Source organism: Nycticebus coucang, chromosome 16 (assembly GCF_027406575.1).
Source record: "Nycticebus coucang isolate mNycCou1 chromosome 16, mNycCou1.pri, whole genome shotgun sequence".
Taxonomy (NCBI): domain Eukaryota; kingdom Metazoa; phylum Chordata; class Mammalia; order Primates; family Lorisidae; genus Nycticebus; species Nycticebus coucang.
The window spans coordinates 41,221,023-41,248,082 of record NC_069795.1 but is presented as its reverse complement, the minus strand read 5'-3'; the positions used below and the strand labels follow the sequence as shown (position 1 = coordinate 41,248,082).

Here is a 27,060-nt window from a genome sequence, read left to right as displayed (position 1 = left end):
GATCATTTTCCAGTGCCTTCAAATTACTCTTATTGAAAATTTTCCAGGTTCTATAATTGTTTTCTGTAGGAAAATTTGCCTGAACTTATCACATCACCCATCCACCCTACTCCTCCGCCACACACATACAGGCTCAAAAGTCCAAAAATACGTTTTTCCTTTGACGAGAGTAGAATGCAAACTCAACATACTACAAGATTGTGCATAATCTATTTCCTATTTAAATAGCCTCATTTCTTTCCACTCTTCTCTTTGTTCAATATGCTATAACCATAGTAACTGTATCCTATAATCAGTAAGTTTTCTAGTCAAAAATTTCTCTAATCCTCCTCCCCCCAAAATAAGTTTCTTTCATGCCTTCTTTTCTGCCACGTTGGCTATGTGTCTCAGCAATGTGAGTATGGGGTTCCTTCTCCCAGAAATATTCATATGTGGGCCTGATTTACCTAAGATTAGTTCTATTCCCCTTACCATAGATAAGTTTAGGGGTGATAATTTGGAAGATTTTGGAGACATGTAACGAGAGGTTTACAGAGCTTATCAGAAAGTTACCACTTACTCTTTTAAAAGACTTTGGGGGATTAACTTTTTTACCTTCTAAACTTGAATGAAGAAGAAATAATAGTTGTTGGCAACCAACCTACAGCTACAAAGTGACCTTCGAGGAGTACAGATTAAAGGTGAATGCAAACATATTGGAAAATAAAATGAAAGGAAGAAATAAACTCTGGGTTCTTCATGATGGAATCAAACAATCCTGAAAACTATTTGACCTTCTTTTGCACTTCTATTTGCACTTATTACTACAAAGTAAAAAAGTGTACTAATTGTTTAAACCTATAAAATTATTTTTCTATTTCTTGTGGGGAAAAGCATACTATATTCTTTCTACCATAAAAATAAATGTTCTTGATTTAAGAACTTTTCAATTATGACTACCTTAATAAGGCCTCTTGTCTTCCCCAAAATCTTAATTTGTCACCTTATTTTGAAACCACAATTCAGAAACAACTTCTTCAGATTATCTTTTCCCAACCAGCCTAGCTTAAGTGGCCTCTCAATCATTTTCTAGCCAACTTTTCTATTCCTTTGAACTTACCACTATTTGATACTACATGAGTCCTAGTTTTTCTTTTTATGGTCTATCTTTTCCAGCAAGACTATCACCTCCTTGAAGGCAAACACTCTATCTGTTATTACTATATCTTCAAATACTAGAAGAGGATGTGGCAGCTAATTAGCCCTCAGCAAATAATAACGGTATAAACATCTCAGTTTGGCTGCAAACAATTTAACAATGAAATGTAGTCTTCATTAGAACAGTATTCTTTCAAACTTTCATTATAAACTAGTTTACTCATAAGAGAAAATGTTAGTAAAATCATCTGAATTCCATATTATTTAACAAATAGCTTTCTTCTTCCAATAATTTCTTCGAGCTTTATATTCCTCAAAATATTTTTATATGTATTTTTACAATAGAACACTCTCTACTCCTTGAAAAGTATGTTAAAAGATTATTTTTCCATCACTCAAATTTCCAGAAACAAATCTGGTAATTTGGGAGAAGCAGCAAATACTGCTATCTTGCCATCAGTCAAATGACTTGCATTTGTAATAAATGCTGTCCAAATGAAGGATTTATTCAGTTAGCCTTTGCAAATTAGCGCTAGCTTATACGCCCAAAACATACACAGAAAGTTCTTTAGATAACAGAAATTCTTCATGATTCTAAGAACCAAACTATTCTTGAGTGTTAGAAAGGGCAGCATGTATTTTGTTGGTGTGAAGGGTTTGCAATAATCTGGTCAGATTAGGTGATCTGTTTTCCAAAATACTGTCTTCAACAAAGTTAGAAGCCAGTTTTGAAAACAGATTTCTCACTGTCCTTATCTCCAAAAGTTTTAGAAATCTTTATCTTAATAATAAACACTGGAGAGAAATAATGTATGAAAAATACAATGTGCTGCTGGGTCGCGCCTGTGGCTCAAGGAGTAGGGCGCCGGTCCCACATGCCGGAGGTGGCGGGTTCAAACCCAACCCCCGCCAAAAAAAAAAAAATACAATGTGCTGAAGCCACTCTGCTCAAGCATTAGCTTCACAGCATCCTTTCTCCACTCCATGCCTCTGTTTCTACCTATGACACCTTCTGTACTTCAACCTTAAACCCTATGATTAAGAATCACTCTGAGCATGACTTTACCAAATGAAGCCTCAGTTTCCCTATTTTTCTTTTTTACTTTCATCCTTTTCATGGTAATAAGGAGGCAGGTTTGATCACTAAGTTTCTGAAAAGAACATTTCAAATTACGGTATTGATTATACCCCTATTTAAAAAGATTTCCTTATTCTTTGAGGAGGCTCCGATTGCACATTTCCTCTTTAGTTTTCCCTTTTCTCCCTCCTTCAATATAACCACTACTTATTTATCTTTTTTAATCTTAGAAATTGGTGATCACATTAACACTTCACTGAAGATTACCCTGTATGTATCCATTCTTTGTTAAAATACAGTGTAAACATGGTAGGGGACATAATATTATAGCTTGAGGAAATCAAGTATTTTGTTTTCAACTTCAAGACTCATTTGCAAACCAAACTTTAGGACTTGCTGACATGAAAATTTTGAATCTCTTTAGAAAAATAAATTTCTCTTTCCTAATTTGCTTTATAGGTTGATTTTATGCCTTCCCAGCTGCATCTGGTTTTCAGGCAACTCATTCCAGAACATGATGACAACATGATACCCACATACAACTGTGGCTTAACCATTACACAGACTGAATGGACTGGAATGCCAGTGCTGCCTTGTCACTGCTACGCGCTGAAGCATTTTAATCATGGAACAGGCCACAAATGAAAATCCATGAATCAGTACAAGTCTATAGGACCTCAAAGAGCTGGAGTTTAAAATTCTTCACTGAGAACTAAATGCTATGTAGCAGGAAACCTATACTAAACGAAAGCAAATGAAAGAGAATGTTGCCAAAATTCAGTAACTTTTGGACACATTTTCACATTATAATCCCATTAGGTATAGGATGGAATTGACAATGGTCTCCTGTCTTACTGAAACCGGCACCAGCTTTCATTCAATCATTCATCAGAAAATTTATCTAAATAATAATCCCCTTAAAAGGGTGTGTTGTTAAAATTATAGAGTTTTCCTGAGATAAAATGACAGGAGAGAGCTGATGCGTCTTGAGACTGCAGCACACGTGTTACATCAATAGTCAGGAAAAGATTCCACAGGCTTTGGTCCTTCTATGTTTACTCATTCTGGTAAATTCCTCTGTGGTACAAGAAACTTTAGGTGACCCTTATTAAGATGTATTATAATTCCTCTCTATCACCGGTGAAGTACCTGACCGAAGAAACCAAAATGGTCTTGCATAAAGATTAAGTCACAATGATATCCAGACCTTTCCTTGAGAAGGAATACCTGAGACTTGGATTACTTCATAAGTGATGATACTTCAGATACTTCAGAAGTGATGAACTTCAGAAAGGCAAGTTTATCCATTTGTTAGATTGAGTGCTGGCAGGTTGAGGACCTGAGAACCTTTCCTTACCAATAAAAGGAAGCATCCAAGGTTAGGGTCTCTCATCTTCTTGAATTTTTCTAAAGGCCTAGAGAAAAGCAATTCAGTATGACAAATAATATATAAAAATAAAATGTCACTAGTCTTACCTTCCACCTCCAAATTCAGCCAATATCATACGTGATCTTAATGCTTGTAAATATGAATAAAAACCTTGCATAAAAGTTATTCATTTTCCACAATTCTAATTACATTCCATTTAACTCCACTTCCCTTAGATTTAACATGATCTTGCTCTTTCCTTCACAGTGGTAACATAATGCCTTGCTTTTTTAACCATAATCTACCATCCTTCCAGCTGTCTTGTATATTTGGATTCATTTCTATTTAACCTCGTGGATAATACACCCAGTGGTCAAGTGTGTGGGTGCTTAAATCAAGCTGTTTAGATCTAGTCAGTTCTTAGTGGTGTAAACGTGGGCAAGGCCTCAATTTCCTTATCTAAATAAAATAGAATTATCTTTAACCTATTCATAACTACCAAATACATTTATTATGAAAGATCAAATGAGATAATCTGGAATAGTTAGCATAGTGTAGGTGTGAAATGTAGTATTTTTATTCATTCATTCTTAAATTTTTAAATGTCATTTTAATTTCTTTCACATCCATCCTCAAATCTGAGCTTCATTATTTTCTTTTTTCCACATAAGACATAGATAAATTTAGCCAAATAATTCTCTGCTTCACACCAAGACTACTTAAAATTTATAGAAAAAAATACATACCTTTAGGAATAGAAAAATAAATTTAACACCTTTAAAAAAAAAAAGCCTTTTAAAAGTCAACAAGCAATGACCCCTCTGCATATTGACAATGCAGATGACCAAACTTTACCCTGTTCTTTAAGCATCCCATATTATTCCATTTCTGTAATAATTTTAAATTATAATAATAATTCCTCCTTTTTGAAACTTTATTATCGCATCAACCATCCCTCTTTTTCTCTTATATTTTTACACTCAAGTCTCACATTTTTCTAGATCCAGGCTAACATTTGCTGAGTCCAAAGAAATAGTACAAATGGAAGACCACATACAATATTTTTAACTTTATAATTATATCAACCATCCCTCTTTTTTACACTCAAGCCTCACAATTTTCTACATCCAGGCTAACATCTGCTGAGTCAAAAAAACAGTACAAATGGAAGACCACATATAATATTTTTAACAGTACAAATGGAAGACCACATACAATATTTTTAACTATTTAAAAGTTATAAATCAAGCTAATAGAACCTTCTCATTCAACCCAAGATAAAGTAATGGTCACTAGATTTACTACCACACCTGAAGCAACACCTCTTCCAAGAAAATAGACAAAAAAATATAAAACAATGTGTTTCAAAACATTGGACACCACTCAATAAATGACAGTGATCCCTGAGAGCAGAGGAACAAAGGAAGCTAACCCTACAATTTGTCTAATTTAATGTCTTTGAGAGAGTCTTCAGACCATGATGTGGGGAGGCAGAATCCAGGGAAGAGCCCAGTGGACTGCCTGAGTTGAGAAGATGGAGCTGAGGGAGCAGGGAGAGGAAGACTGTTAGAGCTCACGTGACACAGTATAAGAGAGGAGAGGGTTGCACAGAAGCAGAACCTGTGATGTCTGCAAAAGATCCCTTCAAGCATTGTGCAGAGGAATTATCGGTGTATGTATGTGAGAAAGCTACTCAAAGCCAAAGGAAGAAAAGATCAGGAACAATGCCTCAGCACACACAGAGCATCAGGAAAGGTCCCTTTTCCCACCAGCCAGGTGAAGAACATTCATCATTCACAGGTAACTGAGTAAAGTACTCTGGAGGTCTTGCCTCAGTGAGAAAAAATTAACCCTGAACACTAAACTGGTCCCACTGGTTTTCATAAAAAGGAAATAAGAAAGGATCAAACAGTTTTCAAGTAATTCAACTGCATCCTGGAATGAAATTTAAGAATATTTTTATATATGCAAACCATATCCAGCCTCTAAATAGATAAAATTCACAATGCATGGCATCCAAAGTTCACAAAATGTACAAATTAGAAATGACCAAGCATGGAAGCAAAGACACAACAAGAATAGAATAATCAATAAAGTGAAATTGACCCCAAAGTAATACAGATATTATAATTAAAACACAATAAAATGGCTACACCAACTGTATTCAGTTGAAATTAAGTAGAGCCATGAAATATAAAGAAAAGGCCCAGAAATGAGACCCATAATGACTAAGAAATACACTGAAGAGGATTAATGGTGGATTAGACATTTTAGAAAAAAAAGTTAGTAAACTTGAGACTATATTATAAAAAATATTAAAAATAAAACACACAGAATAAAATATTTTTAAAAAGACGACCTAAGATAAAACTAAAGCAAGATGGCTGAATGAAATCATGCATATATCGTCCCCTCCTGTCCCCAACAAGAACAACTAATTAAACAACTATCCACAAAGAAAACACCTTAATAAGAACCAAAAAAATCAGATAAGTTCTCCCTGTTCCTGATTTTTACACAATAAATGGAAAAGAGACATTGAAGAAGGTAGGAAGGACAGTTTCACATTTTGCCTATAACCTGGGAGGTACAGCTCAGAGAGAGAATCTCTGTGTTTGGGGGAAGAAGATAGAAGGGAGTATGGGACTTTGCACTGGAACTCAGTGCCACTCTGTCACAGCAGAACACAACACCAGGAAGAATTATACTGGTGCTCACCAAGGTGGTATTTAGACCCCTGAACCAGAGGGCAATATTCTACTCCAATGGGAGGAATCTAAGTCCTGGCTGGTTTTATGACACAGGCTGACTAAAGAGGCTTAAGGCCCTGAATAAGTTTGAATGGCAGTTGGGCTACAGAGAGATACTGCATCCTCTAGGCAATTTCTGGTGCTGCCCTGGTCTCAGAAGTAGAAGGTCTGGGGTGTGACCATGTGTGACCAGGTACAGTAGCCATGGTATTGTGGGCATTACTCCTCCCTCAACTCCAAGCAATGCAATATAGAAGACCCTTTTCATTTGAGGTAAAGGGAAGAAAGAGTACAGAGGACTTTATCTTGCATCTTGGGAACCAGCATGACCGCAGCAGAATAAAGCACCCAGCAAATTCCTGAAGTTCCCTGATTCCAGCCCTTTGCTCCCGGATTGAAATCCTAGGCACACCCAGGCCAGAAAGGAATCCACCGCCCTGGTGGGACAGACCAGTCTCAGAAGGATTTACCACATGCTGAAGAAAGTGGCCTTGGGCCTGGAATAAACACCAATGGTAGCCAAGGAGTAGTGGCCATAGGCCTTGGGAGGCCTCCTCCCAAAATTCCAGACTGCTCAGCACAGAGGGAGACTCCTTCTGTTCAGGGGGAAATTTCATGATGGAAGAGAACAATAGACTTCACCTGGGATCTCAGGGAATTCTCCCTTATCTTCCTCACATCTACCAAAGCTTTATAGCTAAGAGGCTACAAGAGTCACAACATTCCTGGGTTTAGGGCACCCCCTAGTGACCACAGGATTAGGTAACAACACACGATCCGCCCTAAATTCCTGGAAAGTCCTCTCAAGAAGATATAAAAAAAGCCCAAACAGCAAATATTAAGGGAAAAAAATACCTAATTCTTTAATCTTGCCTAGAAAACCCACTTCACCTGTAAAGATAAACACAGACTAAAAATGAAGGTATGGAAAAAGATGTTCCATGAAAATGGAAACTAAAAAGAGCAGGTATAGCTATACTTATTCCAAGATTGATCATATCTTAGGCCATATAACAAATCTCACAAAAATCAGAAAATTTAAATAATACCATCTTTCTTCTCAGTGGAATAAAACAATAAATAAATTCCAAGAGAAACTCTCAAATCCATACAAAGTCATGGAAATTAAATAATCTAGGGCTGAATTATCCTTGAGTCAATGTTTAAAGTAAAATGGAAATTAAAAGTTTCTTCAAAATGAATGACAAAAGGGACACATACTTCCAAAATCCATGGAATACAACAAAGGCAGCACAAAGAGGAAAATTCATAGCCTTGAGGGCCTACACCAAAAGACAGAAAGAACACGAATTACCAATCCAATGTCACATCTCAAAGAATAAGAAAAAGAATAATAAATCAAATCTAAATCCAGAAGAAAAATAGTAACTAAGCTTGGAGCAGAACCAAATGACAAATCAATGTGAAGGATCAATGTAACAAAAAGTTGGTTCTTGGAAAAGATAAACAGAATCAATAGACAACTAGCCAGATTAACCATAAATAGAAAAGAAAGGACTCAAATAACCCAAATCAAAAATGAAAAAGGAGACATTACAATTGAAACCACAGAAATTCAATACATACTTGAATACTCCAGACACATACCATAAAACCTAGAGGAAATTGACAAATTCCTGGAAACACACAACTTCATAAGACTGAATCAGGAAGAAATAGAAATCCTGAACAATTCAATAAGATAGAAGCAGTAATAAAATTAAAAACTCTCAATTTAGAAAAGCCCTAAACCACGTGGATTCACAGTTGAATTCTTCCAGACCTACAAACAAGGACATTCATCTATACTACAAAAATTATTCCATAACGTCCAGAAGGAGAGAATCCTCCCTACCTCATTCTATTAAGCCAGTATCATCTTGATACCAAAACCAGTAAAGGACACAACAAAAAAAGAAAACAACAGACTAATATATCTTATGAGCATTGGTGTAAAAATCTTCAACAATATACTAGGAAACAAAATTCAGTAGCACATCAAAAAATTAATTCACCATGATAAAGTAGGTTTCATCCCAGGGAATCAGGATGGTTCAACATACAAAAATTAATAAATGCAATTAACTGCATCAATAGAAGAAAAAAACAAAGACCGTGTCATCATTTCAATAAATATAGAAAAGACATGTGATAAAATCCAGCACTCTTTTGTGAATTAAAAAACCCTCAAAAAACTGGGCAAAGAAGGAACATACCTCGAAATATTGAAGCCATACACAACAAAACCACAGCCAACATCATACTGCATGGGGAAAAGTTGAAAGCATTTCCCCTAAGAACTGGAACAAGACACAAATTTCCATTCTTACTGCTTCTTTTCAACATAATGCTGAAAGACTTAGAACAGTCAGGCATGAGAAAGAAATATTGGGCATCAGAGGTGGAGCAAGATGGCGGCCGAGTAACAGCTTCCTTGCATCTGGGGAGATAGGACTCCAGGCATCTCTGGCTGGTGGGATCTGCCTATCATCACTCCTATGAGGATACAGGGAGTCAGCGAGAGACTTCTGGACCCCAAGAGGAGGACTAAAACAGTGGAAAACCGGCAAGTGGTCGCGTGTGTTCAATCCGTCTAAACCCGCCCACAACTTCCACAGGCACAAGAACTTAAAGAGCAAGAGGAAGTGAAAGGAAAATTAGGGCAAGGAAACAGATAAAAGAAATCACTCATGAGGAAGAATCAGCAGAAAACTCCAGGCAACATGAAGAACCAGTCTAGAACAACCCCACCAAGGGACCATGAGGTAGCTACTGCAGACGATTCTACCTGTAAACAAATGTTAGGAATGACAGAAAGGGAATTTAGAATACACATGTTGAAAACAATGAAAGAAATGATGGAAACAATGAAGGAAATTGCTAATAAAGTGGAAAATAACCAAAAGGAAATCCAAAAACAGAATCAAATAAGAGATGAATGATATGAAGAATATAAAAAGGATATAGCAGACCTGAAGGAACTGAAACAGTCAATTAGGGAACTTAAAGATGCAATGGAAAGTATCAGCAACAGGTTAGACCATGCAGAAGAAAGAATTTCAGAAGTAGAAGACAAAGTTCTTGAGATAACTCAGACAGTAAAAGAGGCAGAAAAGAAAAGAGAGAAAGCAGAACTTTCACTGTCAGAATTATGGGACTTTATGAAGCGTTCCAACATACGAATTATAGGAATTCCAGAAGGGGAAGAAGAATGCCCCAGAGGAATGGAAGCCATACTAGAGAATATTATAAAAGAAAATTTCCCAAATATCACCAAAGATTCTGACACACTGCTTTCAGAGGGATATCAGACCCCAAGTCGCCTCAACTCTAACCGAGCTTCTCCAAGACACATTGTGATGAACCTGTCCAAAGTCAAGACAAAAGAAAAGATTCTGCAAGCTGCCAGGAGTAAGCGCCAGTTGACCTACAGGGGCAAATCCATCAGAGTGACCGCAGACTTCTCTAATGAAACTTTCCAAGCAAGAAGACAATGGTCATCTACCTTTAATCTACTTAAACAGAACAATTTCCAGCCCAGAATTCTGTACCCTGCTAAGCTAAGCTTAAAAATTGATGGAGAAATCAAATCATTTACGATATACAAACATTGAGGAAATTCGCCACAACAAGACCAGCTCTACAGGAAATACTTCAACCTGTTCTGCACACTGACCACCACAATGGATCAGCAGCAAAGTAAGAACTCAGAAATCAAAGGACAGAACCTAACCTCCACACTGATGCAAAAGATAAAACTAAGCAATGGACTCTCACAAAATAAGACGAATAGAATACTACCACACTTATCAATTATCTCAATAAATGTTAATGGCTTGAATTACCCACTGAAGAGACACAGATTGGCTGACTGGATTAAAAAACACAAGCCATCCATTTGCTGTCTGCAAGAAACACACCTGGCTTCAAAAGACAAATTAAAGCTCCAAGTCAAGGGTTGGAAGACAATTTTTCAGGCAAATGGAATTCAGAAGAAAAGAGGAGTTGCAATCTTATTTTCAGATACATGTGGATTTAAAGCAACTAAAGTCAAAAAAGACAAAGATGGTCACTTTATATTGGTCAAGGGAAAACTACAACAAGAAGACATTTCAATTCTAAATATTTATGCACCCAATTTAAATGCTCCCAGATTCTTGAAACAGACCTTACTCAGTCTGAGCAATATGATATCTGATAATACCATCATAACAGGGGACTTCAACACTCCTCTTACAGAGCTGGACAGATCCTCTAAACAGAAATTAAACAAAGATATGAGAGATTTAAATGAGACCCTAGAACAACTGTGCTTGATAGACGCATATAGAACACTCCACCCCAAAGATAAAGAATATACATTCTTCTCATCACCCCATGGAACATTCTCCAAAATTGATCATATCCTGGGACACAAAACAAATATCAACAGAATCAAAAGAATTGAAATTTTACCTTCTATCTTCTCAGACCATAAGGCACTAAAGGTGGAACTCAACTCTAACAAAAATGCTCGACCCCACCCAAAGGCATGGAAATTAAACAATCTTCTGTTGAATAACAGATGGGTGCAGGGAGAAATAAAACAGGAAATCGTTAACTTCCTTGAGCATAACAACAATGAAGACACAAGCTACCAAAACCTGTGGGATACTGCAAAAGCAGTTTTGAGAGGAAAATTCATCGCTTTAGATGCCTACATTTGAAAACCAGAAAGAGAGCACATCGACAATCTCACAAGAAATCTTATGGAATTGGAAAAAGAAGAACAATCTAAGCCTAAACTCAGTAGAAGAAAAGAAATATCCAAAATCAAATCAGAGATCAATGAAATTGAAAACAAAAGAATCATTCAGAAAATTAATGAAACAAGAAGTTGGCTTTTTGAAAAAATAAATAAAATAGATAAACCATTGGCCAGACTAACTAGAAATAGAAAAGTAAAATCTCTAATAACCTCAATCAGAAACGATAAAGGGGAAATAACAACTGATCCCACAGAGATACAAGAGATCATCTCTGAATACTACCAGAAACTCTATGCCCAGAAATTTGACAATGTGAAGGAAATGGATCAATATTTGGAATCACACCCTCTCCCTAGACTTAACCAGGAAGAAATAGAGCTCCTGAACAGACCAATTTCAAGCACTGAGATCAAAGAAACAATAAAAAATCTTCCAACCAAAAAATGCCCTGGTCCAGATGGCTTCACTCCAGAATTCTATCAAACCTTCAAAGAAGAGGTTATTCCTGTACTGCAGAAATTATTCCAAAAAACTGAGGAAGAAGGAATCTTCCCCAACACATTCTATGAAGCAAACATCACCCTGATACCAAAACCAGGAAAAGACCCAAACAAAAAGGAGAATTTCAGACCAATCTCACTCATGAACATAGATGCGAAAATTCTCAACAAAATCCTAGCCAATAGATTACAGCTTATCATCAAAAAAGTCATTCATCATGATCAAGTAGGCTTCATCCCAGGGATGCAAGGCTGGTTTAACATACAGAAGTCCATAAACGTTACCCACCATATTAACAGAGGCAAAAATAAAGATCACATGATCCTCTCAATAGATGCAGAAAAGGCATTTGATAAAATCCAGTATCCTTTTCTAATTAGAACACTGAAGAGTATAGGCATAGGTGGCACATTTCTAAAACTGATTGAAGCTATCTATGACAAACCCACAGCCAATATTTTACTGAATGGAGTAAAACTGAAAGGTTTTCCTCTTAGAACTGGAACCAGACAAGGTTGTCCTCTGTCACCTTTACTATTCAACGTAGTGCTGGAAGTTCTAGCCAATGCAATTAGGCAAGACAAGGAAATAAAGGGAATCCAAATGGGAGCAGAGGAGGTCAAACTCTCCCTCTTTGCTGACGACATAATCTTATACTTAGAGAACCCCAAAGACTCAACCACAAGACTCCTAGAAGTCATCAAAAAATACAGTAATGTTTCAGGATATAAAATCAATGTCCACAAGTCAGTAGCCTTTGTATACACCAATAACAGTCAAGATGAGAAGCTAATTAAGGACACAACTCCCTTCACCATAGTTTCAAAGAAAATGAAATACCTAGGAATATACCTAACGAAGGAGGTGAAGGACCTCTATAAAGAAAACTATGAAATCCTGAGAAAGGAAATAGCAGAGGATATTAACAAATGGAAGAACATACCATGCTCATGGATGGGAAGAATCAACATTGTTAAAATGTTTATACTTCCCAAAGCAATCTACCTATTCAATGCCATTCCTATCAAAGTACCTACATCGTACTTTCAAGATTTGGAAAAAATGATTCTGGATTTTGTATGGAACCAGAAAAAACCCCGTATAGCTAAGGCAGTCCTTAGTAATAAAAATAAAGCTGGGGGCATCAGTATACCAGATTTTAGTCTGTACTACAAAACCATAGTGGTCAAGACAGCATGGTACTGGCACAAAAACAGAGACATAGACACTTGGAATCGAATTGAAAACCAAGAAATGAAACTAACATCTTACAACCACCTAATCTTCAATAAACCAAACAAGAACTTACCTTGGGGGAAAGACTCCCTATTCAATAAATGGTGTTGGGAGAACTGGATGTCTACATGTAAAAGACTGAAACTGGACCCACACCTTTCCCCACTCACAAAAATTGATTCAAGATGGATAAAGGACTTAAATTTAAGGCATGAAACAATAAAAATCCTCAAAGAAAACATAGGAAAAACACTGGAAGATATTGGCCTGGGGGAAGACTTCATGAAGAAGACTGCCATGGCAATTGCAACAACAACAAAAATAAACAAATGGGACTTCATTAAACTGAAAAGCTTCTGTACAGCCAAGGAGACAACAACCAAAGCAAAGAGACAACCTACACAATGGGAAAGGATATTTGCATATTTTCAATCAGACAAAAGCTTGATAACTAGGATCTATAGAGAACTCAAATTAATCCACATGAAAAAAGCCAACAATCCCATATATCAATGGGCAAGAGACATGAATAGAACTTTCTCTAAAGACGACAGACGAATGGCTAACAAACACATGAAAAAATGTTCATCATCTCTATGTATTAGAGAAATGCAAATCAAAACAACCCTGAGATATCATCTAACCCCAGTGAGAATGGCCCTCATCACAAAATCTCAAAACTGCAGATGCTGGCGTGGATGTGGAGAGAAGGGAACACTTTGACACTGCTGGTGGGACTGCAAACTAGTACAACCTTTCTGGAAGGAAGTATGGAGAAACCTCAAAGCACTCAAGCTACACCTCCCATTTGATCCTGCAATCCCATTACTGGGCATCTACCCAGAAGGGAAAAACTCCTTTTATCATAAGGACACTTGTACTAGACTGTTTATTGAAGCTCAATTTACAATCGCCAAAATGTGGAAACAGCCTAAATGCCCACCAACCCAGGAACGGATTAACAAGCTGTGGTATATGTATACCATGGAATACTATTCAGCCATTAAAAAAAATGGAGACTTTACATCCTTCGTATTAACCTGGATGGAAGTGGAAGACATTATTCTTAGTAAAGCATCACAAGAATGGAGAAGCATGAATCCTATGTACTCAATCTTGATATGAGGACAATTAATGACAATTAAGGTTATGGGGGGGAGCAGAAAGAGGGATGGAGGGAGGGGGGTGGGGCCTTAGTGTGCATCACACTTTATGGGGGCAAGACATGATTGCAAGAGGGACTTTACCTAGCAATTGCAATCAGTGTAACTGGCTTATTGTACCCTCAATGAATCCCCAACAATAAAAAAAAAAAAAAGATATATTGGGCATCCGGATTGGGAGGGAGAAAACCAAACTATTTCTTTTTGCCAATTCTTCTTGAATCTAGAAAATCCTAAAGATTCCTCCAAAATACTCCTATAATTCATAAACTCAGCAAAGCCTTAGGCTACAAAATGAATGTACACCAATTGTAGCATGTCTAATACTAATAACAGTAAGCTGAAAGTCAAATCAAGTACTCAGTATCCTTTATAATAGCTATGAAGAAAATACTTAGGAATATACTTAACCAGAGAGATAAAAGATCTTTACCAAGAGAACTAGAAAACACTGATGAAAAAATCATATAGATAATATGAACAAATTGATAAATACCTCATGCTATAGATTGGTAGAATCCACATCATTAAAATGTCCGAAACAATTCATATATTGAACAGAATTCATATCAACATACCAATGTCTTACTTCACATTTAAAAAGAACTCTAAGATTCATTTGGAAAAGAAAAATAAAAGCCTGAAAAGCCAAATTAATCTTAAACAAAAAGAAAAAATCTCAAGACAAAAAATTGTGTGACTTCAAATTATACTGTATGACTATAGTAACAACATGGTACTGGTGTAAAGTAGACACAGACAAATGGAACAGATTAGAGGACATGGAAATAAACTACATATAGCTATGACCAACTGATCTTCAACAAAACAGACAAAAACATAGGCTGAGGGAAGGATGCCCTATTCAATAAATGGTGCTGGAAAACTTGGATAACCACACACAGCAAAATAAAACAAAACATGTATCTCTTGCCATATATAAAAATTAGTTGAAGATGAATTAAAGACTTAATGTAAGGCTTGAAACCATAAAAATTCTAGAATACAATGTAGAAAAACCTCTTCTAGACATAGGCCAAGGCAAAGAATTTATGACTAAGACCCCAAAAGCAAATACATCAACCACAAAAAAAAGTAAATGGGACTTAATTAAATTAAAAATCTTCTGCACAGTAAAGGAGATAATATAGTAAACAGGTAACATACAGAATGAGAGAAAATATTTGCAAAGCATACATCAGGCCAAAGGACTAGTTGCCAGAATCTGTAATGAACTGAAAAAAAAACAGAAAAAAAAAAAATTAGACCAAAGGACTAGTTTCCAGAATGTATAAAGAACAAAACAGCAAGAACTGGAGCCCATTATCCTAAATGAATATCTCAGGAATAGAAAAACAGAAATCACATGTTCTCACTAGTAAATGGGAACTCACTAGTAAATGGGCACACAAGTACAAAAAAATGTAAAGGACATTGGGAATCAAGAAAGGAAAATGATGGGGTATGAGGAGATAAAAACTTACCTCTTGGGTTCAATTAACACTGTCCTCATAGTAGGCATACTGAAAGCCTTGACTTCAGCATTATAGAGTGTATCCATGTAACAAAAACTTTTGTACCCCTTTAATATTTTAAAATAAAAAAGAATAAATTGAATAGCCAGGCGTTGTGGCGGGCGCCTATAGTCCCAGCTACTTGGGAGGCTGAGGCAAGAGAATCGCTTAAGCCCAGGTGTTGGAGGTTGCTGTGAGCTGTGCGAGGCCATGGCACTCTACCGAGGGCCATACAGTGAGACTCTGTCTCTACAAAAAAAAAGAAAAAAAAAAAAGAATAAATTGAAGGAGAAAATATTGAAAAATATTGAAATTGAAGAGAAATTGAAAGAGAAAAAATATTGAAAAATATTGAAATACATGTTCATGGACTGAAAGAATCAATATTGTTAAAGTGACTATACTGCCCAAAGTGGTCTAAAGATTCAAAATAGCAATGACATTCTTCACATAACTAGAGAAATCAATCCTAAAATTTATATGGAACCACAAAAAATTCAGAGTAGCCAAAGTCATCCTGATCAAAAACAATGAAACTGAAGATATCACACCACCTGACTTCAAATTATATTATTAATACAAAGCTATAGTAACCAAAAGAGTATAGTACATGCACACATACACACACAAAAACAGATCAATGGAACAGAAGAGAGGATCCAGAAATAAATCCACATGTTTATAGTCAATTCATTTTCAACAAAGACCACAAGAATATACAGTGGGGAAATAACAGTCTCTTCAATAAAATGGTACTAAGAAAACTTGACATCCATATGCAAGAGAATGAAATTAGACCCACATAAAAAAAATCAAAATGGATTAAAGGCTTAAACTTAACACCTAAAACTATGAAACTATTAGAAAAAAACATTGAAGAAACACCAGGATGCTGAAGTGGGCAAAGATACCTTGAGTAACACCTCAAAACCACAGGCAACCAAAGCAAAAACATACCTGTGAGATCACATCAAGCTAAAACAGTTCTGCACAGCAAAGGAAACATTCATAAAATGAAAAAACAACCAACAGAAAGAGAGAAAATATTTATAAATTATTAAACTGTCAAGGGATAAATAGCCAGAACAAACTATGAACGCAAATTCAAACTACTCTATAGCAAAAAATACAAATAATCCAATTAAAATATGGGCAAAAGATCTGAATAGACATTTCTCTTAAGACAACACACAAATGGTTAATTGGTATATGAGGAAATGCCTAACATCGCTAATTATCAGAGAAATGCAAATCAAAACTACAATGAGACATCATTTCAGCCCAGTTATAATGGATTTTATCAAAAACACAAAAAATAATGAATGGTGATAAGTATGTTGTATGATGTAGCAGAAATGTAAATTAGTACAGCCACAATGAAAAACAGTATGGAGGTTCCTCAAAAAAACTAAAAACAGAACTACCATACAATCCAGCAATCCCCTATTGGGGATATATCCAAAAGAAAGAAAATCGGTGTATTAGGATACATGCACGCCCATGTTTATTGCAGCCATTCACAATAGCACTATATGAAATCAACTTAAGTGTTTATCACCAAATGAATGGATAAGGAAAATATAGTACATGTGCACAATATAATGTTATTCAACCATAAAAAATAAAATCTTTTCATTTGCAACAACACATGTAACTGGAAAGTATTATGTTAAGTGAAATAAGCCAAGCACAGAAAGACAAAGCTCTCATGTTCTCACTTTTCTGTAGGAACTAAAAAAAAAAAAAAAATGGATATAGAGAATAGAATGATGGTTACCAGAGACTAAGAATGGTAGGGAGCATGAAGAGATAGAGATTGCTTAATGAGTACAAACATAAAATTAGATAGGCTAAGTAAGATCTAGTGTTCCATAGACCAATAGTGTGACGATAGTTAACAATAAACTATTGCATATTTTAAAATAACTAAAAGAATAGAATTAGAATGTTACTAACCCAAGGAAAAGATGAACCTTTATAATAATGTATATCCCAACAACCCTGGTTTAATCATCACACATTATATCACAGGCACCTCACAAATATGTATAACTATTACATATTCATAAAACTTAAAAACTAAAAAATTAAAGAGCATCAATTATATATGAATGTGTACCCCAACAACCCTAGTTTGATCATTATACAGTATGTCATATGTACCCCATAAATATGTGCAACTATTATATATTCATAAAAATTAAAAAGTAAAAATAATTAAAGAGTATCAGCTAGCTGTGGAACAACTTCATACATCCTAATATATAACTGTGAAAAGGAATATTTATGAAGCACTGTACTCAACATCAGAATACACATTCTTCACAAGAGGAAGAATTTGCAGGCCATTTGCCAAGACAGACCATTCTAAGCCATAGAACAAGTCTTCATAAATTCAGACATTCAAGTCATAAAAACTGTGTTCTCTGACCACAAGGGAATTAAAATAAAAATCAGTAAGTTAAAGACATCTGGAAAATCCTCAAATATTTAAAAAATAAGATACTTCTTAATAATTTATGGGTTAAAAAATAAATAAGCAGGGAAATTAGAAAATATTTTAACTGAATAAAAAAATACCTTGAAAACATATACCATGTACCATATACTTCAAATGGGACAATGTATAGAAGTCTGTATAGGTTCTAGAAGGGTGACTGGACAGTGGGACTCAGAATTCTCAGGTTCTTCAGCAGTGTGTCCCTTTGGACAGATTCCTTTTTTTGTATATAGATATGGTCAAAAGACAGCAGGGGTTCCTTTTAAAGAGCAGATACTGGCCAGGAGCGCCATTTACCTGGGTCTAAAAGGAACACTCATAACACACATATGTAAAAGTCTACCCTATTTTAAAATGAAAAACAAAACTTATTCATTTTCTGTACCTGCTTTTTCCCCTATTATTTAGCCAGAATTCTTGAGATTATATTCTACACTCCCTCTACTTCCACACCATCATTACGCTTCTTCATTTATTTCTCATGAAGTGTCTTTAATCACCACAATCTATTACACTTTTCCAAATAAGCAATGCCCTTGTACCTGATCCTCCAATGACAGAGTCCTAAGACAGCCTCTTACTTTGTATTTCTGCCATATTCCACAGTGTTGACAACCCCCGCCCTCACATTCTTCCCTACCTTGGTGTCTGTGGTAGTCAAGGTTCCCGGTTCTTATCTTTCTTCCTCTTTCTGTCCTTTTAATTCTCCCTAAGAATACTTTGCTTCATGTAACCCACTGAATGTTAGCAATACCTGTGCTTCCTTTCCTAGCCCTGACATCAAGAGATCCCTCTTTGTGAAGTCACACACATCCAATTACATTTGAATATGATGAATGTGATGTACTCCCCCATTTCCTACTTGGAAGAATTCAGTCACATCTTTATAGATATTTCTGTATCTAATTTCATGCTTTCTTCTTCCATGCTGCTCTTTTAATGATCTTTCTAAAATGTTAATTTGATTTTAAAACATTCAATGCTTTCCACTATCACCAAGGAGCTACTTCCTAGGTAAGAAGGTGCATTTTCCTTTAAGTCTTGCCTACCTTTCCAGGTTTACTCTTCACCACTCACCAGTGCTCTATGCATAACATCTCTTCATCTAACATAGTCGCCCATGCCTCTGTCTGAAATGCTTGTTTTGAAGTTCACCACCAAATTCCTCAACTCTGAAGAAGCCCAATATCATGTAAATGAAGGTTTGTTGGACCAGTATCACCCATTCTATACCACATCTAGATTTAAAAAGTAATAATAGTACTACATTTTATTGAGTGCTTATCATGCCACTCACCTAATTATAGCCACCATATGAGGTAGATAGTACTATTACCCATATTCTATAATATGGGTAAATGATAAAAGTAAGACTTACAAAGTTTAATGACTTAATACAACTAAAAGATAAAGGAGTCAAGATTTCAACTCAGGTCTGTCTGACTCCTAAGCCTGATCCCTTATTAACTTCACAAAATTCTTTCTTTAGTCCTTCCATCATATCTAAGTGTATTTTAATAGTAGATCTCATTAGAGTGTAATTGGAATACTTTTTTACTATCTCTACTCCATTTAATTAAGAAGACATTGAAAGTAGGGATTTTCTATCAAGATAGGCTAAGTTAAACTGCAGGTACAACCCCTAAAATCTCAGTAGTTTAACATTCTCATCCCTCCGGTCCACTACTGGCCACAAGAACAGTTCTGGTAATTGTGATCGCTGAGGGCCACAGGCTGACAGAGGCTCTCCTTTGACGTAGGTGTCCATGACAAGAAAACGAAAATCCTGCAAACTCAGGCACAGGCAACTAATAAATTGTGACAAGTAACAAATACATATCTAGTAGAAAGGAAGTAGACAATTTAATTTAATTATACCATTCACTTATAAACAGATTAACTATAATATTGTCAAGTGAGTAGCCCTAACAACTATCACAATTTTCATGTTTCCTCTGTGCCCAGCACAGTTTCAACCCAAAGTAGCAGTTGACTTAGTAAGTCCAAGTTTGTTGAATAAATGAATGAATGCCTTTGGAGAAACCATATATGTGTGGGGCTGGAAGACTGGGGGAAAATGTTTAAGCTTAGCCAATCTGCGTAAGTTTCCCTAAATAAAGAAGTATATGGAGAAAGCAGTGTCCATTCAGATAATAAAGAGCAGTATTTCTAAAGAGAAGCAGAGCAGTTTGTCCTTATTTTCTTAAACAATAAGCAGTGCGGGATTTCTTTAGAGAAGTTTGAAATTATCTTGATGCAGAACTTACTAGCATAGAATTTATTAGAATTCATTCTTTTTATGTGTCTCTAAATTTAAGAAACAAGTTTAGAATGAATTAGTTTTACACAAAAATGTATACCTCAATGTGATAACAAGTAAAGATAAACTGTGCACCAGGAAATCTGTCTAATTTTAACTCTGTAGAACTTAAGGTCATTTTTCTTTTTTTTAATATTATTATTAAATCATAGCTGTGTACATTAATGTGATCATGGGGTACCATATGCTGGTTTTATAGACCGTTTGACACATTTTCATCACACTGATTAACATAGCCTTCCTGACATTTTCTTATTGTGTTAAGACGTTTATATTCTACATTTACTAAGTTTCACATGTGCCCTTGTAAGATGCACTGCAGGTGTAATCCCACCAATCATCCTCCCTCCACCCATCCTCCCCCCTCCCTCTCCTCCCTCTCCCCCTTCCCCATATTCGTACATTATAACTGGGTTATAGCTTTCATATGAAAGCCATAATTAGTTTCATAGTAGGGCTGAGTACATTAGATACTTTTTCTTCCATTTGTAAGATACTTTACTGAGAAGAATATGTTCCAACTCCATCCATGTAAACATGAAAGAGGTAGTGTCTCCATCTTTCTTTAAGGCTATTATTAAGGCATAATATTCCATGGTGTACATAGACCACAGTTTATTAATCCATTCGTGGATCGATGGGCACTTGGGCTTTTTCCACGACTTAGCAATTATGAATTGGGCTGCAATAAACATTCTGGTACAAATATCTTTGTTATAATGTGATTTTTGGTCTTCTGGGTATATACCTAATAGAGGAATTATAGGATTGAATGGCAGATCTATTTTTAGATCTCTACGTGTTCTCCAAACATCTTTCCAAAAGGAATGTATTAATTTGCATTCTCACCAGCAGTGCAAAAGTGTTCCTTTTTCTCCACATCCAGGCCAACATCTCTGGTCTTGGGATTTTGTGATACGGGCTAATCTTACTGGAGTTAGATGATATCTCAAAGTAGTTTTGATTTGCATTTCTCTGATGATTAAGGATGATGAGCATTTTTTCATATCTCTGTAGGCCGTGCGCCTGTCTTCTTCAGAGAAGTTTCTCTTCAAGTCCTTTGCCCAGCCTGTGATAGGATCACTTGTTCTTTTCTTGCTTATACATTTGAGTTCTCTGTGGATTCTGGTTATTAAACCTTTGTGGGAGACATAACCTGCAAATATCTTCTCCCATTCTGAGGGCTGTTAGCTTGCTTTACTTACTGTGTTCTTGGTTGTGCAGAAGCTTTTTAGTTTGATCAGGTCCCAGCAGTGTATTTTTGAAGCTGCTTCAATTGCCTGGGGAACCCTCCTCATAAAATACTCGCCCAGACCGATTTATTCAAGAGTTTTCCCTGCACTCTCTTCTAGTATTTTTATAGTTTCATGTCTTAAGTTTAAATCTTTAATCCAGTGAGAGTCTATCTTAGTTAATGGTGAAAGGTGTGGGCCCAGTTTCAATCTTCTACAGGTTGACAGCCAGTTCACCCAGCACTATTTATTAAATAGGGAATCTTTTCCCCACTGAATGTTTTTAATTGGCTTGTCCAAGATCAAATAATGATAAGTAGCTGGGTTCATCTCTTGGTTCTCTCTTCTGTTCCAGACATCTACTTCTCTGTTTTTGTGCCAGTACCATGCTGTTTTGATCACTATTGATTTAGATTTATAGTATAGTCTGAGGTCTGGTAGCGTGATTCCTCCTGCTTTGCTTTTATTCCTGAGTAATGTCTTGGCTATTTGAGGTTTTTTCTGATTCCATATAAAATGAAGTATTATTTTTTCAAGATCTTTAAAGTATGACAGTGGAGCTTTAATAGGGATTGCATTAAAATTGTATATTGCTTTGGGTAGTATGGACATTTTAACAATGTTGATTCTTCCCAGCCATGAGCATGGTATGTTTTTCCATTTGTTAACATTTTCAGCTATTTCTTTTCTTAGAGTTTCATAGTTCTCTTCATAGAGATCTTTCACGTCCTTTGTTAGATAAACTAATATTTCATCTTCTTTGGCACTACTGTGAATGGAATAGAGTCCTTGACTGTTTTTTCAGCTTGACTATTGTTGGTATATACAAAGGCTACCGATTTATGAATGTTGATTTGTAACCTGAGATGCTGCTGTATTCCTTAATCACTTCTAAGAGTCTTGTAGTAGAATCCCTGGTGTTTTCCAGATATACAATCATATCATCTGCAAAGAGTGAAAGTTTGATCTCTTCTGACCCTATATGGATACACTTGATCGCCTTTTCTTCCCTAATTGCAATGGCTAAAACTTCCATTACAATGTTAAAGAGCAGGGGAGACAATGGGCAGCCTTGTCTGGTTCCTGATCTGAGTGGAAATGATTTCAATTTAACTCGATTCAATGATATTGGCTGTGGGTTTGCTGTAGATGGCCTCTATCAGTTTAAGAAATGTCCCTTCTATACCAATTTTCTTAAGTGTTCTGATCATGAAGGGATGCTGGATATTACCAAAAGCTTTTTCTGCATCAATTGAGAGAATCATATGGTCTTTGTTTTTTAATTTAAGTGCTGAATTATATTTATAAATTTACATATATTGAACAAGCCTTGAGACCCTGGGATAAAACCGATTTGGTCATGATGTATAATTTGTTTGAGGTGTTGCTGGATTCTGTTTGTTAGGATCTTGTTGAATATTTTTGCATCTATATTCATTAGTGATATTGGTCTATAATTTTCTTTTCTTGTTGGGTCTTTTCCTGGTTTGGGGATCAGGGTGATGTTTGCTTCATAGAACGTGTCGGGTAGTTCCTTCTTTTTCTACATTTTGGAACAGGTTGAGTAATATAGGTACTAGTTCCTCTTTAAAGTTTTGGTAGAATTCTGATGTGAAGCCATTTGGTCCCCGGCTTTTCTGTTTAGGGAGATTTTGTATGGTTGATGTTATTTCAGAACTTGATATGGGCCTGTTCAACATTTTCACTTGATTCTGGCTAAGTCTTGGAAGGTGACGTGATTCCAAGTATTGGTCAATTTCCTTCAGATTTTCATATTTCTGAGAATAAAGTTTCTTGTAACATTCCTTAAGTATTTTTTGAATTTCTGAGGAGTCTGTTTTTATTTCGTCTTTGTCATTTCTGATTGATGAGATTAGAGATTTTACTCTTTTTTTCATGGTTAGTTTAGCCAAAGGTTTATCTATTATATTGAGCTTTTCAAAAAACCAACTTTTTGATTTATTGATCTGTTGTATAATTCTTTTGTTTTCAATTTCATTTAATTCTGCTCTAATTTTGCTTGTTTCTTTTCTTCTACTGGGTTTAGGGTTGGAATGCTCTTCCTTTTCCAGTTGCTTGAGATGTGCCATTAAGTTGTTAACTTTTTCTCTTTCTGTTCTCTTGAGGAAGGCTTGCAGTGCTATAAATTTCCCTCTTAGGACTGCCTTTGCGGTATCCTTGAGGTTCTGATAATTTGTGTCTTCATTGTCATTTTGTTCCAAAAATTTGGCAATTTCCTAAAAAGGTCATTTTTTCTCTTAGCCCCACTGTTTCCTCATTTGTAAAATGAAAGCATGGGATTAGATAATCAATAAAATCACTTTCAGATTCACAATTCTCTTTTTAAGAAATCCTGATTGTCTAATTATAGTATATAAAAAGCTTTTATCCAGTGATTATAAAACAAACCAAAAATATCTCAAATACATGTTTCACAAGACCCAGATTCCCCTTTTTTTATAATTTATATGCTCAAATTTAAAATAAATTTCTTTTTCCCAAAATTACTCTGCAAAAAAAAAAGTTTAAAATCCATCTTTCAAAGTGTGCTTTCTCAGTTCCTTTGTCTTGGATAGCATTTGAGGGATTAGGTGAAGACAACATTAGCCCAAAATTGTCTTCCTCAATGTTACTTTATGTATATATTTACATTTAGATAGAGTAAAAGTTTACATGACTGAAACAGTAAAAAAAAAAAACAGAATTAAAGAAGATTAGCATATATTTAATACTTTTTCCTGAAGTCTGTCCACACAATATCACCTCTTAGATATTGTGGTAATAAGCTCCCTTTTAAAAGTAATGTGATAAATGGTTATATTGTGGAGATTAATGAAAATACTAAACATCTTAATGTTATGCAAATGCATACTTATGACTCGGAATGAACTTTCCAGTAACAGCATCTTAAACAGATATAAAAATATAAATGAACTCTGAAAAACTGTTGATTCAAAAGCATTTCTCCATGGTTAAAAAGAAAGTTTCATGGAATATGGATTTTTTTAATTAAAATTTAAGAATAAATTTAATGTTTATTAAAATATTATATTAAATGTATTTTATACCTAGATACAGGAAAATGGGGAATTAATTATCTTTTTTTCTTTTTTTTTCAGACAGAATCTCATTCCATCACCCTTAGTAAGGTGCCATGGTATCATAGCTCACAGCAACCTCAAACTCTTGGGCTCGACTGATCCTATTGCCTCAGCCTCCCAAGCTCCCAAATAGGTGTGACTATTGGTGTGCACCACAACACCTGGCTAGTTGTTTCTATTTTTAGTAGAGACAAGTCTTGCTCTTGCTCAGGCTGATCTCCAACTCCTGAGGTCATACAATCCACCACAGCTTTAGCTTCCCAGAGTGCTGGGATTACAGGCCAGAGTGAGCTACCGTGACAGCCAAAATTAAATATCTTATATTTAGTGTTGCCCTTTGTTGCACCTAAATGTTGAGAATGTTGTAACATTTGACATGGAAATGACTATATATTGCTAAGTGAATTTTTTATTAGGCAGTATGTAATTTGATATCATTCTTATAAAAACATCTACCTATATAAAGTTACATATTGGTAAAACATTCACCAATAAATTGATTATGGTTATCAGTGATGGTATGGGATTAAGGGTCACTTTTGGCTTTCTATTCTTACCTCTGTCTGAATTTTCTACCATAAACATTATAATAATTTTGAAATTACAAAAACAAAAGAAAAGAAATTAACATCTTACCTGAAGCTGAATCCACTTTTGTAGAGGAATAAACACCATGCTTGCAAGAACAGTTACTGATTCTTATCACTTTAAAAAGAAAGACTGAGAACAGGACAGTCTCCTGGGAAGTCTAGAGATGTTTTGTGACTTAGGGGCAAGCCCCTAAGTAACTCAGTGCTCTGGAATGAGATAAGGTCACGCACTCCTTAGTAAGCAGGTGTTAAACATTGATGCTTGGCGCTTCTTCATGGGGGGTGTGGGGAAAGAAAACGTGAGGAAAGAGCATTTGGCAATCCTTATGCATGCAGCCCTCACATGTCATTGCTTTAACTCTCCACACCTGTTGTGTATGTCATCACTTTAACTCTCCACACCTGTTGTATATAACCTAATAAATAGCCGCTGCGCAGAGGGCTCAGGGCTCTCCTGCACCTCTGGTTAGCACACATCTTGCAAGCTAGCACTTCAATCTGTGTCCTGCCTGGTTCTTTCCTGCAGCCGGGAGGTGTAGCGTCCCCGGCAGCAACTCACTTTGACTCATTATTTGATCTACAACAACGGAAGTATTTGTCTAATAAGATGCCATTCATTTGTAACACTCCCCTCAGGAATGGCACTTTGAATTTCCTTCTCTACTCCACTCTCTTTAATATGAATGAAATTTTGTTCCTTTGAACTGGTTATTCAAGGATAAGCAAAGTTCTATATTTGTTATGTCTGTTTAGGTCATGAAACACACTTAATGAGGCAAGTGAATATAATAAACAACATTTCTTCATTTTCCAGTATTAGATTAGTAACTCAGTTTTAATCTTTGTCTTTTTTTTAACTCACCAGAGTCGAAAGTGTTCATTCTCAGATGAGAATCAGAATTCTATGTTGAAGATTACCAGGAAGAAGTATCAAACGAGATTGCCTGTTATTCTGCCTTTCTAGACCCTGAAAATCAAGCTTTCTTCCTTTCCTTGGATCCTAAAAATGTGAGCATGTATGTCTATTAGGAGAAGAGATGAAAAAATAAAGGACGGTGACCAGATTATTATTGGGCCTAAAGATCTGAGGCAGCAGCCATGGATAGTGAAGAAACGTATTGACAGAACTCCCTGGATCCATCATCGGTTTTGAGCTCTGCATTCTTGCTCAGGGTGCTTTATGGTTTATTGTGGTTCTTTACTGTAATTCGTCCCTTAAAGATGAAAGCCAAAGGATAGTTTGGTACACTTCTCTTTTAACATCTGGTATTTACTATAGTTCTGTGAAATTTACTTTTATCCCCATCTTTGAGTTTAGTGTATTTGTTCCATGAAGACCAACGATTTTATAGACATTGCAACAAAATAAAATATTCATTTCCCAAATTTTCTCTTTTACTTGTCTCATCTTTCTGCCTCCTGCCCATCCTAATAAGCGAGAAGATGGTCCTACACAATGAATATCTCAAAGAAGCTCAGTCAATTAGTCAAACAATTCATATTTATAGTTGATCTACTCTACAAAAAAACTCTTTACTCCACAAGGAAATTGAGATCTTTATGAGGAGTTAAACCAGTTGGGAAAATGATTAAAAGTGTGAACCAAAAATAAATTAAGAACTCAAAGAAAGGAAGAAGTTGAGGGGGGAAAAGTCATGGTGGAAAAAACTGGCCTTTCAAGGAAGACTAAAGGTTTTATGAAAAAGGATTCTAGGCTCAAGAAAGAGCTTGGGGAGAGGATATGTGTGTTGGGATGCAGTGAACAATCCTGCTTGTAGGGAAATGTGTTTAGATACTAAAAGTGAAGGGACTTCAAGAGGG

At 35.8% G+C, this 27,060-nt stretch overlaps 1 long non-coding RNA gene across 1 annotated transcript in view; it reads left to right on the top strand.

Annotated features, from left to right (window-relative positions):
- LOC128568138 (uncharacterized) overlaps window positions 1-26,616 on the top strand; it is a 111,807-nt gene extending 85,191 nt beyond the window's left edge. The window contains exons 3-4 of the long non-coding RNA XR_008374990.1: window positions 24,668-24,782; window positions 26,105-26,616. This is a non-coding gene — a long non-coding RNA (uncharacterized LOC128568138). The remainder of the gene's footprint in view (window positions 1-24,667; window positions 24,783-26,104) is intronic.
- Window positions 26,617-27,060: the final 444 nt, after the last annotated feature.